The sequence below is a fragment of the Patagioenas fasciata genome, chromosome 1 (genome assembly GCF_037038585.1).
Source record: "Patagioenas fasciata isolate bPatFas1 chromosome 1, bPatFas1.hap1, whole genome shotgun sequence".
Lineage (NCBI taxonomy): Eukaryota > Metazoa > Chordata > Aves > Columbiformes > Columbidae > Patagioenas > Patagioenas fasciata.
The window spans coordinates 82,459,977-82,471,622 of NC_092520.1; the positions used below are offsets into that span (position 1 = coordinate 82,459,977).

Genomic DNA, 11,646 nt, shown 5'->3' on the forward strand with positions numbered 1-11,646 from the left:
AAATACTATATTTCTTTTAGGATGATAAGTAAGGAATAACTAGACAACATATTTTTCTGTCCAGAATTTTTTATGATACAAAGATAATCTAAAGAAGTTTGGCAAACAAATCTAAATGCTAGCAAGTGTTATTTATTATTTTCTGTCTGAAAGAACTAATTATAATCACATCTGAATTACACTGCAATAGCATTACTATTAAAAATCTGTTTGCTGCTATTTAAAAAAGACTGTTAGGAACCTATTTTTTTGGTTTTGGGGGTGTTTGGTTTTTTTTTTTTTTTTTTTCTTAAATACTTTCTAATTGTTGTAACAGGATTAAAATAGAACAGCAAAGCTACTTTCATACTCAAAAACCTTTACACAACAGAAAGTTCAGGTATAACAAAATTCTTTGAATCTTCCACAAAGAGACATGCAAATCAAGTGACATGATCTCCACACAGCCCAAGCACAGACCTATGTTTTGAAAGCTTCAGGGATGCCAACCCCTCGCCCCTTTATTTTTTTTTTTTTCTTTTTTTTCTAGGCGGCAGGTGACAAGGAGAAAATAGGAAACACACAAACCTTTCTGATACTGTCACCTGTAGCAAACTGCTACCTTAATCACTTTCTTTTAAAACCTATTGTCACTTTAGGCTCTACCCTCTACTGTCTGACAAAAAAAGGAGAGTAATGATTATTTTGATTAGCCTTCTTTAAGAAAGAGAAAAAAACTCCTTGGACTATAGATACAGACCAAAGTAGGTATCCTAAATGCTATGCTTTGCTGCAGTCTCCCATCCCCTTGGAGCCTGTCAATGAAAAGATTATTTCTCTGCTGGTTCTACATGCTGAAATTAGTTCAGTATCCCAGGAGTATCTGTTGTTGTTCAAAATAACTGCCAACCAGTAGCAAGAAAATAGCAAAGAGCAGAAGGAAGCAAAGAGGCAATGACGGTAGCATCCCAAATGAAAAGCATGTGGGTAAGCAGATATAGCTATTTATTCTCCTAACTGGGCCAAAGGGAGAAGATACTACAGACACCATGCTACTTGCAAAATGAAAAATTGAAAATTATTTCTACACTGGTTATTTTTAAGCCGTATTTTTCTAAATTCATTTATTCCAAGCAAGAATGAAAAACGTACAGAATACAACTGATCCCTATTGAAAGAAAGGAAAATGAAAAACCTTTACCAACAGACTATGTTTCACCAGAAAACCTCACATACATGCTCCTAGAGCCCATGACAGTGACAGTAGCAAACGCATGCAGGCCACTCCTGAAAACTGAAATATCTTAGTACAAACAATATGCATGGATTATTATATCTTTCAAGTTCAATAGAAGAGCTTTCCAAACATTAAATTAAAGCTTGGGAATGTATGTCAACTGAGAGAAAGGATTTGTTTGTTCAGACAGTAGATTTGAGTCACCTGGCTCATGCAGTATGCAGAAGTTTTACCTTGTTCTCCACTACTTTAATATTCTCATTAAAAAAAGCTGAGTTTTAAACAGACCCTGTAGTTGTAAAGTATGTGTTCTTTTCAGCTGTTCCCTCATGTCTTACATAGCAGGGAATTTTCCCTATTTCTCATAGGGATGTTTGGGGGGAGTGAGGAGGGCACTTGCAGAAGGGTGGGACTGACAAGTGGTAACATCAGGTGATAAATCCAATCAAAATACAAACTGAGGAAGGATTTGAGGACTGACAAAAAGTATTTGTCTTAACTTTCTACCTTTATGTACAAAATACACAGATTGTGATACTTTCAGTGGTTCTCTCTAATTTCTTCTTATCAAAAAAGGTGGATTTTAGTTCTAACCTCTGGATAGCCCCTGCAACAGCTCCTGTCCCAAACCATCACATCTACTATTTCACAAATGCTTCTATGTGGAGTCATTGCTACTCTTTGTGTAACAATACAAAGCCATTGTGCAAGTATTCACAACCGGCATGCTGCCCAAATTTTCTCAAAAAAGCTGGCACACTGAAGCAGCATGCAACACTTTATATTTCTATTAAACTTTAACTATTTCATAGAGGAGTAGCATTTGGCAGGAAGAACTGTTTATGCAGGACAAATTAAATCTTGCTGAAAGTGATCAAAGATTCATAATTTCAAAATGAGCTACATAATTCTGAGAATGAGAAGCATTAATTAATTTGTGGTTTACCAATCCCTGTCAAACCAAGAACATTTATACTGTTGATATCCACCACAATCAGTTTTAAACAATGATGTTAATAGTAAGACTTGCTTGCATAAAGAGGGATGTCCAAAGGCATTTTAGATAGCCTAAAATACCCAAGGTTATCTGCTTAAGCCTGGCACATACAACAGAATTTATTAAACTTCTATTGTTTTAGCCAGGATAGCAGGTACAATACAATCAGGATACCCCGCAAAGCTGCAAAAATGAGCTGCTGACTCCTGTGTTTATGCAATGGATTCATTCTAGATGGGCAATTTCCAAACAGCTGTGGTAGTGCAGCAAGTTTTCATTTTAAACACACTGTAACTCAGCATGATTTTAATAGGAGTCTTTTAGACAATCCCCCCCGGCCTGCCTTCCTTTCCTTCAGAGCATCTTATCAAATGTTTATACATCCAAAAACTTAGATCTGGTAATGACACCACATTCACCTGTGACCATGGGGAATGCCTGGAGGAACATATTCCACGCATGCAGGTGGCCTATCAGTGACACACTAGGAAAAAGAGTTCCCTCAAAACAGAAATCTGGTCCCACACACACAGCTGTCACAGAGAGACCTGCTTGAACAACCATCTAATGCATTGTTTTGTCAAAAAAAAAAATTATATATATATATACTAACTATAATTAACTTCCTACACCCATCTGTGATCATCACCAAGAGTTTATTCAAGAGTTTATTTTCCACTTGTCCCAACAGTTTCCCCCCAGAGAGCTTTCTCTATCAGCTCCCTCTCTCAAAAAAAAAAAAAAAAAAAAAAAGAGTGCAAATGAAGATCAGACGGACGCTAAACATTGCCCAGAAAGAGGAAAACAAGTCTCTCTCAGTTGCACATCTTTGCAATGATATTTAACCACCCCACAAGGTCAATGAAGATTGTCTGTGTATGCTAGCTTATCCACATTCTGATAAGCTTTTTCTTGACCAAAAAGGTGGTGTTTTGTTTTGGTTTTGAGTGGGAGGATTTAAAGTAAAAATACTGATACTCTTGAAGTCCACACTCTCCTGAAGTACTATGTTAGCTGCGTTTCTCTTGGAAGCGGGAGGACCCAGGTCCCAATCTCACTTTGAGGACTGTGGAACACACAAATGGAGACAAGTCACTCAATGAATGCAAGATCAGTTGACATAAAGTCCAAACCTCATGTTTTCTATTCCATGAACTAAGCACTTAGAAATTAATTTTGTGTGTGACTGAGCATCACTCAATTTCTTTCAGAGATCTACACTACATTTTTTTGAACTTAGCATAACCTTCTAGCAGCAATACTCCTACTTTGGAGAGAGCAGGTTCATCCTTACCAGAACTTCATGCCCCACTGTGAACTTAATTTCTCTAAGCACAACTTTGCTACCACAGAGTCCAGCAACACGGCACACTGGAACAGCAAGGACATGCAGGAACCATAAATATACTGTACCTGAGCAACAATCCCAAAGAAAGGAGGAGGGTGTCAAATAGAAAGCATTAGAGCTACTGCTACCTTCAGGCAACATCAGTCAATGGAATCAGAGTTGTATGTTTAAAGAAACTGTCAGTAAGGATTTTTTTTTTTTAAATACATACCAAGAGAGCACAAGCATAAGTTTAGTGTTAGAAATACCCAGAAAAATTGAACAGTTTCAAGATGTTCACGTAAGTGAACTAGTTGATGCAGGTCATTAAACAGGTCTTCAGACATTTATTCTGAGGTCAAGGTCCTACACTAGATTTTTAAATGCAAATAATGTCATTGGTAAGGTGCTTCCAATAGCAACATGAGGCAAAGCGGACTTTGTTGTTCTAAGTAGCTTGGAGGCATATTCTTTGCAGCATGGCCAACTTGTTAACATGAGGTGCTATAAGAATGTCAAATAAACTGTCAGACACTTGAGGAAAAGGCAGCTATACTATAGTTATAAACTTTTTCTCAGCAGATTTTTTTTTTCCAGAGGAGAACTCATGTTTTAAACATTTTAAATACAAAAACCTGATCTTGTTGCACTTGACACATTGCCTTAAGACATATTTTCTTTTTAAACTAATGAACAACTGTATGAAGCAAAGTTTCAGAAGTACAAAGTAAACTGAAGCATGAGTGAGAGGTTTTATATGTCTGACACTGCACAAGTGAAAAAGAGCTGATTTTGTGGAAGACAGAAGATGAAGGAGCAGCTAGGATTAGAAGGCATAGTTGGAGTAAATAGAAGGTAATAGGGAGACAGGGAGGAAAGAGAAGTTTGTATGGATAAATATTGAAATTGAACAGTGGAAGAAAAGCATCTTCACGACATAAGATACCAATTTCAGAAAGTCCTCTGTAATAAGGATGCCTTCTTTATGGCTTGGAAGCAGTAAAGAAACATGCATAAATACTTGAATTTAAAGTATTCAGCAAGACAAAGCTTTTCTTCCACTACTACAATGAGACAGTAAACAGATTCATAGTCACATAATCTATTCTTTTAAAATTCTGGGCAAATTCTCAGAACTCATCCAACATCCCCAGACATGCTAGAGCTACATAACAGAGCTGAAGGCCCCCCACACTGAGTTTCTCAGGGATTACTTAGCTTTAATTCATATATAGAGGCAACTGCCTTGATAACAAAATGCAATGCCTACATCCTAATCCTTTCATGCCTTTTTGTAAAACTAGCAGCTTTTAAGACAATTGCCAACTTGGATCTTTTGATGAGGACTACAACCAGATAGGCACATATTAGATTTACATTGGCCTATGTAGCTGTTTCCACAGACTTAAAAATTAAGGTCATCAGTGATGCAGTCAGCTGTGCTTGTCAGATTTACTAATTCTTGTGCACAAGAGCATTCTAAAGACTACCATAATGCAGAAGTCATCTGAACTTATGAGATGTAAACAAAAAAGCACAAAGCAACCAACCACCAACATGCAGCAATGTATGACATTACATTTTTTGTGAATGTTTCATTTTGCACCCAATACAGCAGCTTACATGAGAAAAATAGAAAAGCAAATCCAGATTTTCTAAGTTAATATCATGACTCCCACCACAGACAATATATAGTACTTGTGTTAATTCTGTGGCAGAACTCACTCCAATCTTTCCCCCTCCTCACCATCACTTGAACAAGGATTCCTTCTGGATCGCTCTTCAACTTCTATTCCTCAACTTGCTAGACCCCCAACAGCTGCCCTCCTACTCAGTCCTATTTAACCCAATTCTATATCTTTTCATTTTCAATACCTCAGTCAAATATCCACCACTATGCACTTCTTAAAACAGGGGAAAAAAAAAAAAAAGACAGAACCATCATAAACTAGCAGTAATCTGATATTGGGTAGAGGCAAACAGCAGAATACCAAGTATTTCCTTTCTGTATGAGTCCAGAGGTCATAAAAACACTACCAGGAACATATGAACCAGTTGACAGACATCTTGTTAATTGATCAAGCTACTAAAGCCATATTTTCAAGCAAAAACTCACCAACACTTCAGAAGAAATGGGACCTTCCCTCCCTACCTCTCAACTCATACCTATGATCAAACACTGTGGCTGGTATTTTCTCTAGCTGAAAAAAAATTAGTGTCCAGTTCAATGCTTTCATCAAGATAAAGACTGAAGGTGGGCAGTGGTACATTTTTACTTCTTTACTCTATAAATTGAACTATTAGAAAAAAAAGCTTTCATTGAGGACTACATAGTCAGTAGATTACAGATGCAGTTGCAGGAGGTGGTAAAATATACTAAGCCATGCACATTGCTATAGCAGAAAATTCTAATGGGCAGCACTTTCTAACACCAGTTTGTAACTCTATAAAATGCAATTACACCACAGGTATTAATGGTTTTAATTGAACCAATTATGTTCCAAGAGGTAAAAGACTAAAAATACATACTAAATTATACAAAGTCTTTAGCCTAAATAACACTTGGGAGTTAACTAAATACTTGTGGGAAAACGTATCACAGATGGTCAAACCGTGTAGCACTGTGATAGCCTACGCAAACACTATCACTTTGGGGTTTAGTTAGTTCGTTTTTTTAAGTAGATTCTTGTTTCAAGCTCTAACAGTGTATGTTTGGGTCAAGTCGGAATGGTTCACTATATGTACTGAAAGTATTGCCTTCCCTTACCATATGCCCCCCTCCCCAACTTGAGGTCAAATTCAGGCATTCAGAGAAAGTAAAAATTACAGATTTCTATTTTTCCCACAAACACCACTTGCAACAATATGCCTGTGCATGCAAAGAAATTAGGGAACACGACCAGAAGCCCATTTCGTTCAGTTAACTACGCTGGTCCATACTCTGTGCTTTGGACTTAATTATAATAAGTCCTAGCATCACATTTTAGACATGACTCATTCAGAGAAGCACTTTGTTCCCATCAAAGCACCCACCCAGTGCTTCTCAATACTTCATTAAAAAATAGAAAAAAGCTGTCTAAAGCAGGATGTTACAATTTGTAAGAGGTTAAAGGAAACAGTCCTTGAAACTAAAAAGAAAATTTACAGAAATTGAGGCAACACCATGATTCATTTCATCATGAATGTGGCAATTCTCAAAGTGAATCGGTATAATTATATTACATTGTAGAATCCATGCAGATATGGTCACCCTTCTGGGGATGAGAGGGCACAGCACAGGGTGGAATTGGTTGATATGAACTCCAGCAAGACAAGCCTGTGTCTGCTCAAGGCACAGGTGAGCAAGGACAAGCTAAGGCCTCTGTACAAATCTAGCTTCTTATTCCTGGTCTGCCTTCTACCACCCATGGCACACAGGCAGAGCAGCCGGGATTCTTCAGATTAGAGATGAAAAAGCTGATTTGGGGAGGTATGGGTTGCTAACATCCACTTACACTCTTGAGCTATCTAAAGGGACAGAGCAGGAGTGTCTAGAGCAAAGAATAAGCCAGGCCCTCCTGCAAGGTGCACAGGAAAAAAAGACCAGAAGCACTGAACAAAATTGCAGCAAGGGAAGTCACAGTATTAAGAAATAAATTTTCACAATGAAGGTAGTCAAACACTGGGAAAGGCTGCCCAAAGAGGCTGGGGAAGCACATCTTCAGTGATTCAGCACAACTCAACAAAGTCCTGGGCTACCCAATCCAACACTAGAAATAACCCTGCTTCGAGTGTGAGAATAAACCATCATAACCAGGTTAACTGAGCATCCTACAACAGTCATGCACAGTTATAAAATTTTCCACTAGCAATAATCTGGCTACGCTAATACAGTGCAATGGATAAAACAGCGGAGAGACTCAAGCCCAAAGGATGAGTCAACAACTTGCTGATATCACTGCCAAGAATAGACCCTAAATCTTTAATTTCCCTTCCTTTCTGTACAAGAACATACTGTTACAAGGAAAGACTATTTTTATATGTTTTTGCACACAGCATAGTATAAAGATCTCCACAGACAAATGTTTAAAAAGCTTTGTTTCTCATGCATCCTTAATCCTCTGTTGAAATCCCCAATTTTTATTTCTCCAGGCAATACACAGTATGATAGCAATAAGCTACAAAATTCCCATCAGTCCTTAATTATTTTGTTTAATATTAAGTCAACATCATTGCAAACTTTAAGAAGAAAATCAGACTACTACAGTAGAAGTATCCATACATATTGCATTTGATCAAGTCTGTTTCACTTGTTCTTTCCCAAAGCTTCCTAAATGAAGCAAGTAAGCCATTTTTGGTGCTATAGGGTGCCAGGTGCAACAGCTGCCTCCTGTCCCCTTTGCCAGGAATAACTCAACTTTCTGACCCGAGAGACTACCTGTATCTTTGCTGTTTAAATTAGTCAAGTGGTAAAAAAATGCCACTAGCTGAGTGCATCAGGGGCAAAGCCAGCCAGTAGTATCAGAAATAATATCGAACAGATTGTTACTTGTTCAGCAGTTGAGTGGTGTCATTTCTAACCAGTTCTACTATAGAACAGTAAAGGAGTGGCTAATACCAAATACATATCTAGAATTAGTCCTCCTGCCCTACCTGTGATGAGGTCATGACAGCAGTTAACAGTTTTGATCCGCTCCTAATACACTGATCTGCTCAACAGCACATATTCCTGGTTGCCTCATCACAGCTTTTCCTACACTATGGATGGTATACGTCTGATCCATTGGGTTACTTAATGAGAGGTCCCACAAACGCACAATCAACATTTAAGTCACCATTTGAAATAATTGCTACCTTTCTAGAGGTGTAAGAACTCACTGCCAGTAGGATTTAACATTAATATGTGCCATTTCGTGTGCATGGTTGAAGCTTCAAAGGTAAATAGATTTAAATACATTTCTGCTTCTAGAGAGCTTACCAAGTTTATTTTGCTTTATACTTCTACTTGAAGTATTAGTTATGCAAGTGCCATATCATTATGTAACTGTATTAATCCACATAGTATGCAAATCAAAAACTGCTTTCTATTCTAACTCCCACCTCAAAAAAGGATCAGGAAAGACATACACAACACACAGCAAAGGATCAGACATGTTGACTATCTTCATATAATGATCAGTTAAACACATCAGGGTTCTTCAGCCTGGAACAAATATCATACAGCTCTGCACTGCTCAGAATTTCATGGACCCAGGGAACAGAGTGGTGCAGGGCTGTTCACCACCTCCTTCACCACAAGGACTAGAGAAAAGTAAGTAAAATCCACATACTGGAGGCTCAGAACACCCCAGAGAACTGGCTCTGCAAATTCCTTTCTCCTGAGCACTCTGGATGCAAGAGGCCTAGATAAAAACAAACCTGGAGAGATTAAAAACAGACGGAATCAGAGTTCATGGAAGTTGGGATGAGCACTGCATGGAGACAGCAATGGACACTTCTGTGTGCTTACACTATTCATTTGACACAGTCTGCCACAACACAGTTCTCTTTAAAATGGAGAGATATAGATTGAACTGCTTAGTGGATGAGAAATTGGCTGGATGATCACATCTGGAGGGTAGTGATCAATGGCTTAATGTCTGTATGGACACTGGTGACAAGTGGTGACCCTCAGGGATCTGTACTGACACCACTAATGTTTAGTATCATCATTAATAGTAGGATCAAATAAACCCCCAGCAAGTCTGTGTGTGACATCAAGCTGAATGGTCCAGTCAACATTCCTGAAGGACAGCATGCTATTCAGAGGGACCTGGCCAAACTTGAGAAGTGAACAAGTTCAGTAAGGTCAAGAGCAAGGGCCTGGGTCAGGGCAACCCCCAGTACCAATACAGGTCAGGGGATGAAGTGACTGAGAACAGCCCTGCAGAGAAGGACTTCTGTGTACTGGTGGATGAAAAATTGAACATGGGCTGGCAACATGCACTCACAGCCCAGAAGGCAAATCATACCCTGTTGCTACATCCAAAGGAGCACGGCCAGCAGGTTGAGGGAAGGTGATTCTGCCCCTCTATTCTCTTGAGACCCCACCTGGAGTTCTGCATCCAGCTCTGAAGCCCTCATTAGAGGGAGACATGGACCTGTTGGAGAAACACCAGAGGAAGCCACAAAAATGACCGAAGGTCAGGAACACCTCTGCTATGAGGACAGGCTGCAAGAGTTGGGGTTGTTCAGCCTAGAGAAGGCTCCAGGGAGACCTTAATTGCAGTCTTTCAGTACTTAAAAGGGGCCTATGAGAAAGATGAGGACAGACTTTTTAGCAAGGCCTGTTGCAACAGGACAAGGGGTAATGGCTTTAAAATGGAAGAGGGAAGATTCAAACTAGACATGAGAAAGAAATGTGAGATGAGGGTAGCAAAACATTGGCACAGGCTGCCCAGAGAGGTGATAGATGCCCCATCCCTGGGGACATTCAAGGCCAGGCTGGACAGGGCTCTGAGTCCCTGCTCATGACAGGAAGGTGGTAGTAGGTGACTTTGGAAGGCCCCTGCCAATCCAAACTATTCTATGATTCCTCCTTGGCACTCTCTAGCATCCACGGGATAAAAGAACAGGCTTGTTGTTTGGGTTTCAAATAAGACATTCAGTTTATCACAGGCTGTCACAAAAGTTTTCCTTTATTATTTTAAACTAATTAACAGTATACAGGTTTCCACAATAATTGTATGTTAATCGACCAATCTGAGGTTCAGAAGCCACAAAGTGACAAGATACAAACAGGATCACCTGAAGTTCCGCACTCAAGATGGATAAACCTGAGAAGTACACACAAGTTTTGCAAACTCACTGTGTTCAGCACAGCCATACATTTTCCGAAATACAAATACAGTCATCCACAATGTGCCCATTTAGATGGCAGGTACATTCTGGAAGCCCAAATGTTTTAATGAAAGCTTTTATTAAGAGCCAGATACACCTACTTATTACTTCCTACACCCTGGTGCCCCACTGAAAGATTAGGTGTTTTACAGCACTGCATACATTACCAGAAGCTTGACAGGAAGCACTGTTTAAAAACACTCAGTTATTCTATCATTAAGAGATTATAGTTTGAGAAAATGCTCTGCAAATCAGCCTAGTAGTTTACTCAATCCTTAATCCTATTTTACAAGATCTAGCCTTACCTCTATGCTCTGCCAGAACCCAATAGGATGCCTGGTAATGCTAAGTCAAAAGCACCATGTGTAATGTAGTAAAGTCAAAAAAGCCAAATACTTAAGAAAATATAGAAATTTCTCTTTTCCCTCCCACATCCATCGACTTTTCCAGATGTCTCAGATATAGGGCATTGGTCAGTATTGCAGATTTGATAATCGGAGGACTGCTAGTGAAATTAAACAAAGTTGCACTATAAAGGTCCCAATTCCTGTTTTCAAATGGCCAGCGAGGTTTCGGCTGTCTCTCCGGGCCAGCAGTTTGCCTCTGTAGGACACAGACGCCTAGGCCTGCCACCCATCCCAGCCAAAGACAAAAAAAAACCCTCAGAGCGCAATCTAAACCCAACGTATCGAACACCCCAGTACCCTACATTTTGTAGCTCTGACGAACAGCTGAGCTAGGAATTCAGGGATATCTCCAAAAAAGGCACCTAAAAGGAAAATTGTCCGAAAGAGGAGATTCAGGAGCAGTTTATTTACAGGTTACCACAGCTGCATTGAAAAATATTTTTATGTATTAGCGACAGCGGCCCGGGTAACCGTCCTCACAAGCTGCCCGCGGCGCTTCCCCCCGGGACGCACCTGCCGGCGCTCCCAGGGCCAGACCCGCCTGTGAACAAGCCCTGATCCCCCCACTCCAGCTGTAACGAAGCGGTGCCGCTTTTAGGTGGGCCCAAGGGAGACAACGGAGACGCCTGAAGCGCCGGAGAGGCTGCGGAGGACGTGACGGGGCGGGCCGGCCCGGCCGGCCGCAAGGCTGCCGACACCGGAGGAGAGGCCCGCGGTGGAGGCCTCCCCGCATCGACCCGCCCTGCTCGGCTCAGGAAGCCGCGTCAAGACGCGGCGGTGGCTCCACCCGCGGTGGAGGCGTCTCCGACGAAAAGGCCAGCGCAAAACCGCCAGCTCCAGG

At 40.3% G+C, this 11,646-nt stretch overlaps 1 protein-coding gene and 1 long non-coding RNA gene across 6 annotated transcripts in view; one reads left to right on the forward strand and one right to left on the reverse strand.

Moving 5' to 3' along the window:
- GBE1 (1,4-alpha-glucan branching enzyme 1) overlaps nucleotides 1–11,646 on the reverse strand; it is a 157,769-nt gene that overhangs the window by 145,694 nt on the left and 429 nt on the right. The window lies entirely within an intron of this gene.
- The window catches only part of LOC139828157 (uncharacterized), a 44,431-nt gene continuing 43,971 nt past the window's right edge, over nucleotides 11,187–11,646 (forward strand). Inside the window, exon 1 of the long non-coding RNA XR_011739497.1 lies at nucleotides 11,187–11,645. This is a non-coding gene — a long non-coding RNA (uncharacterized lncRNA). The remainder of the gene's footprint in view (nucleotide 11,646) is intronic.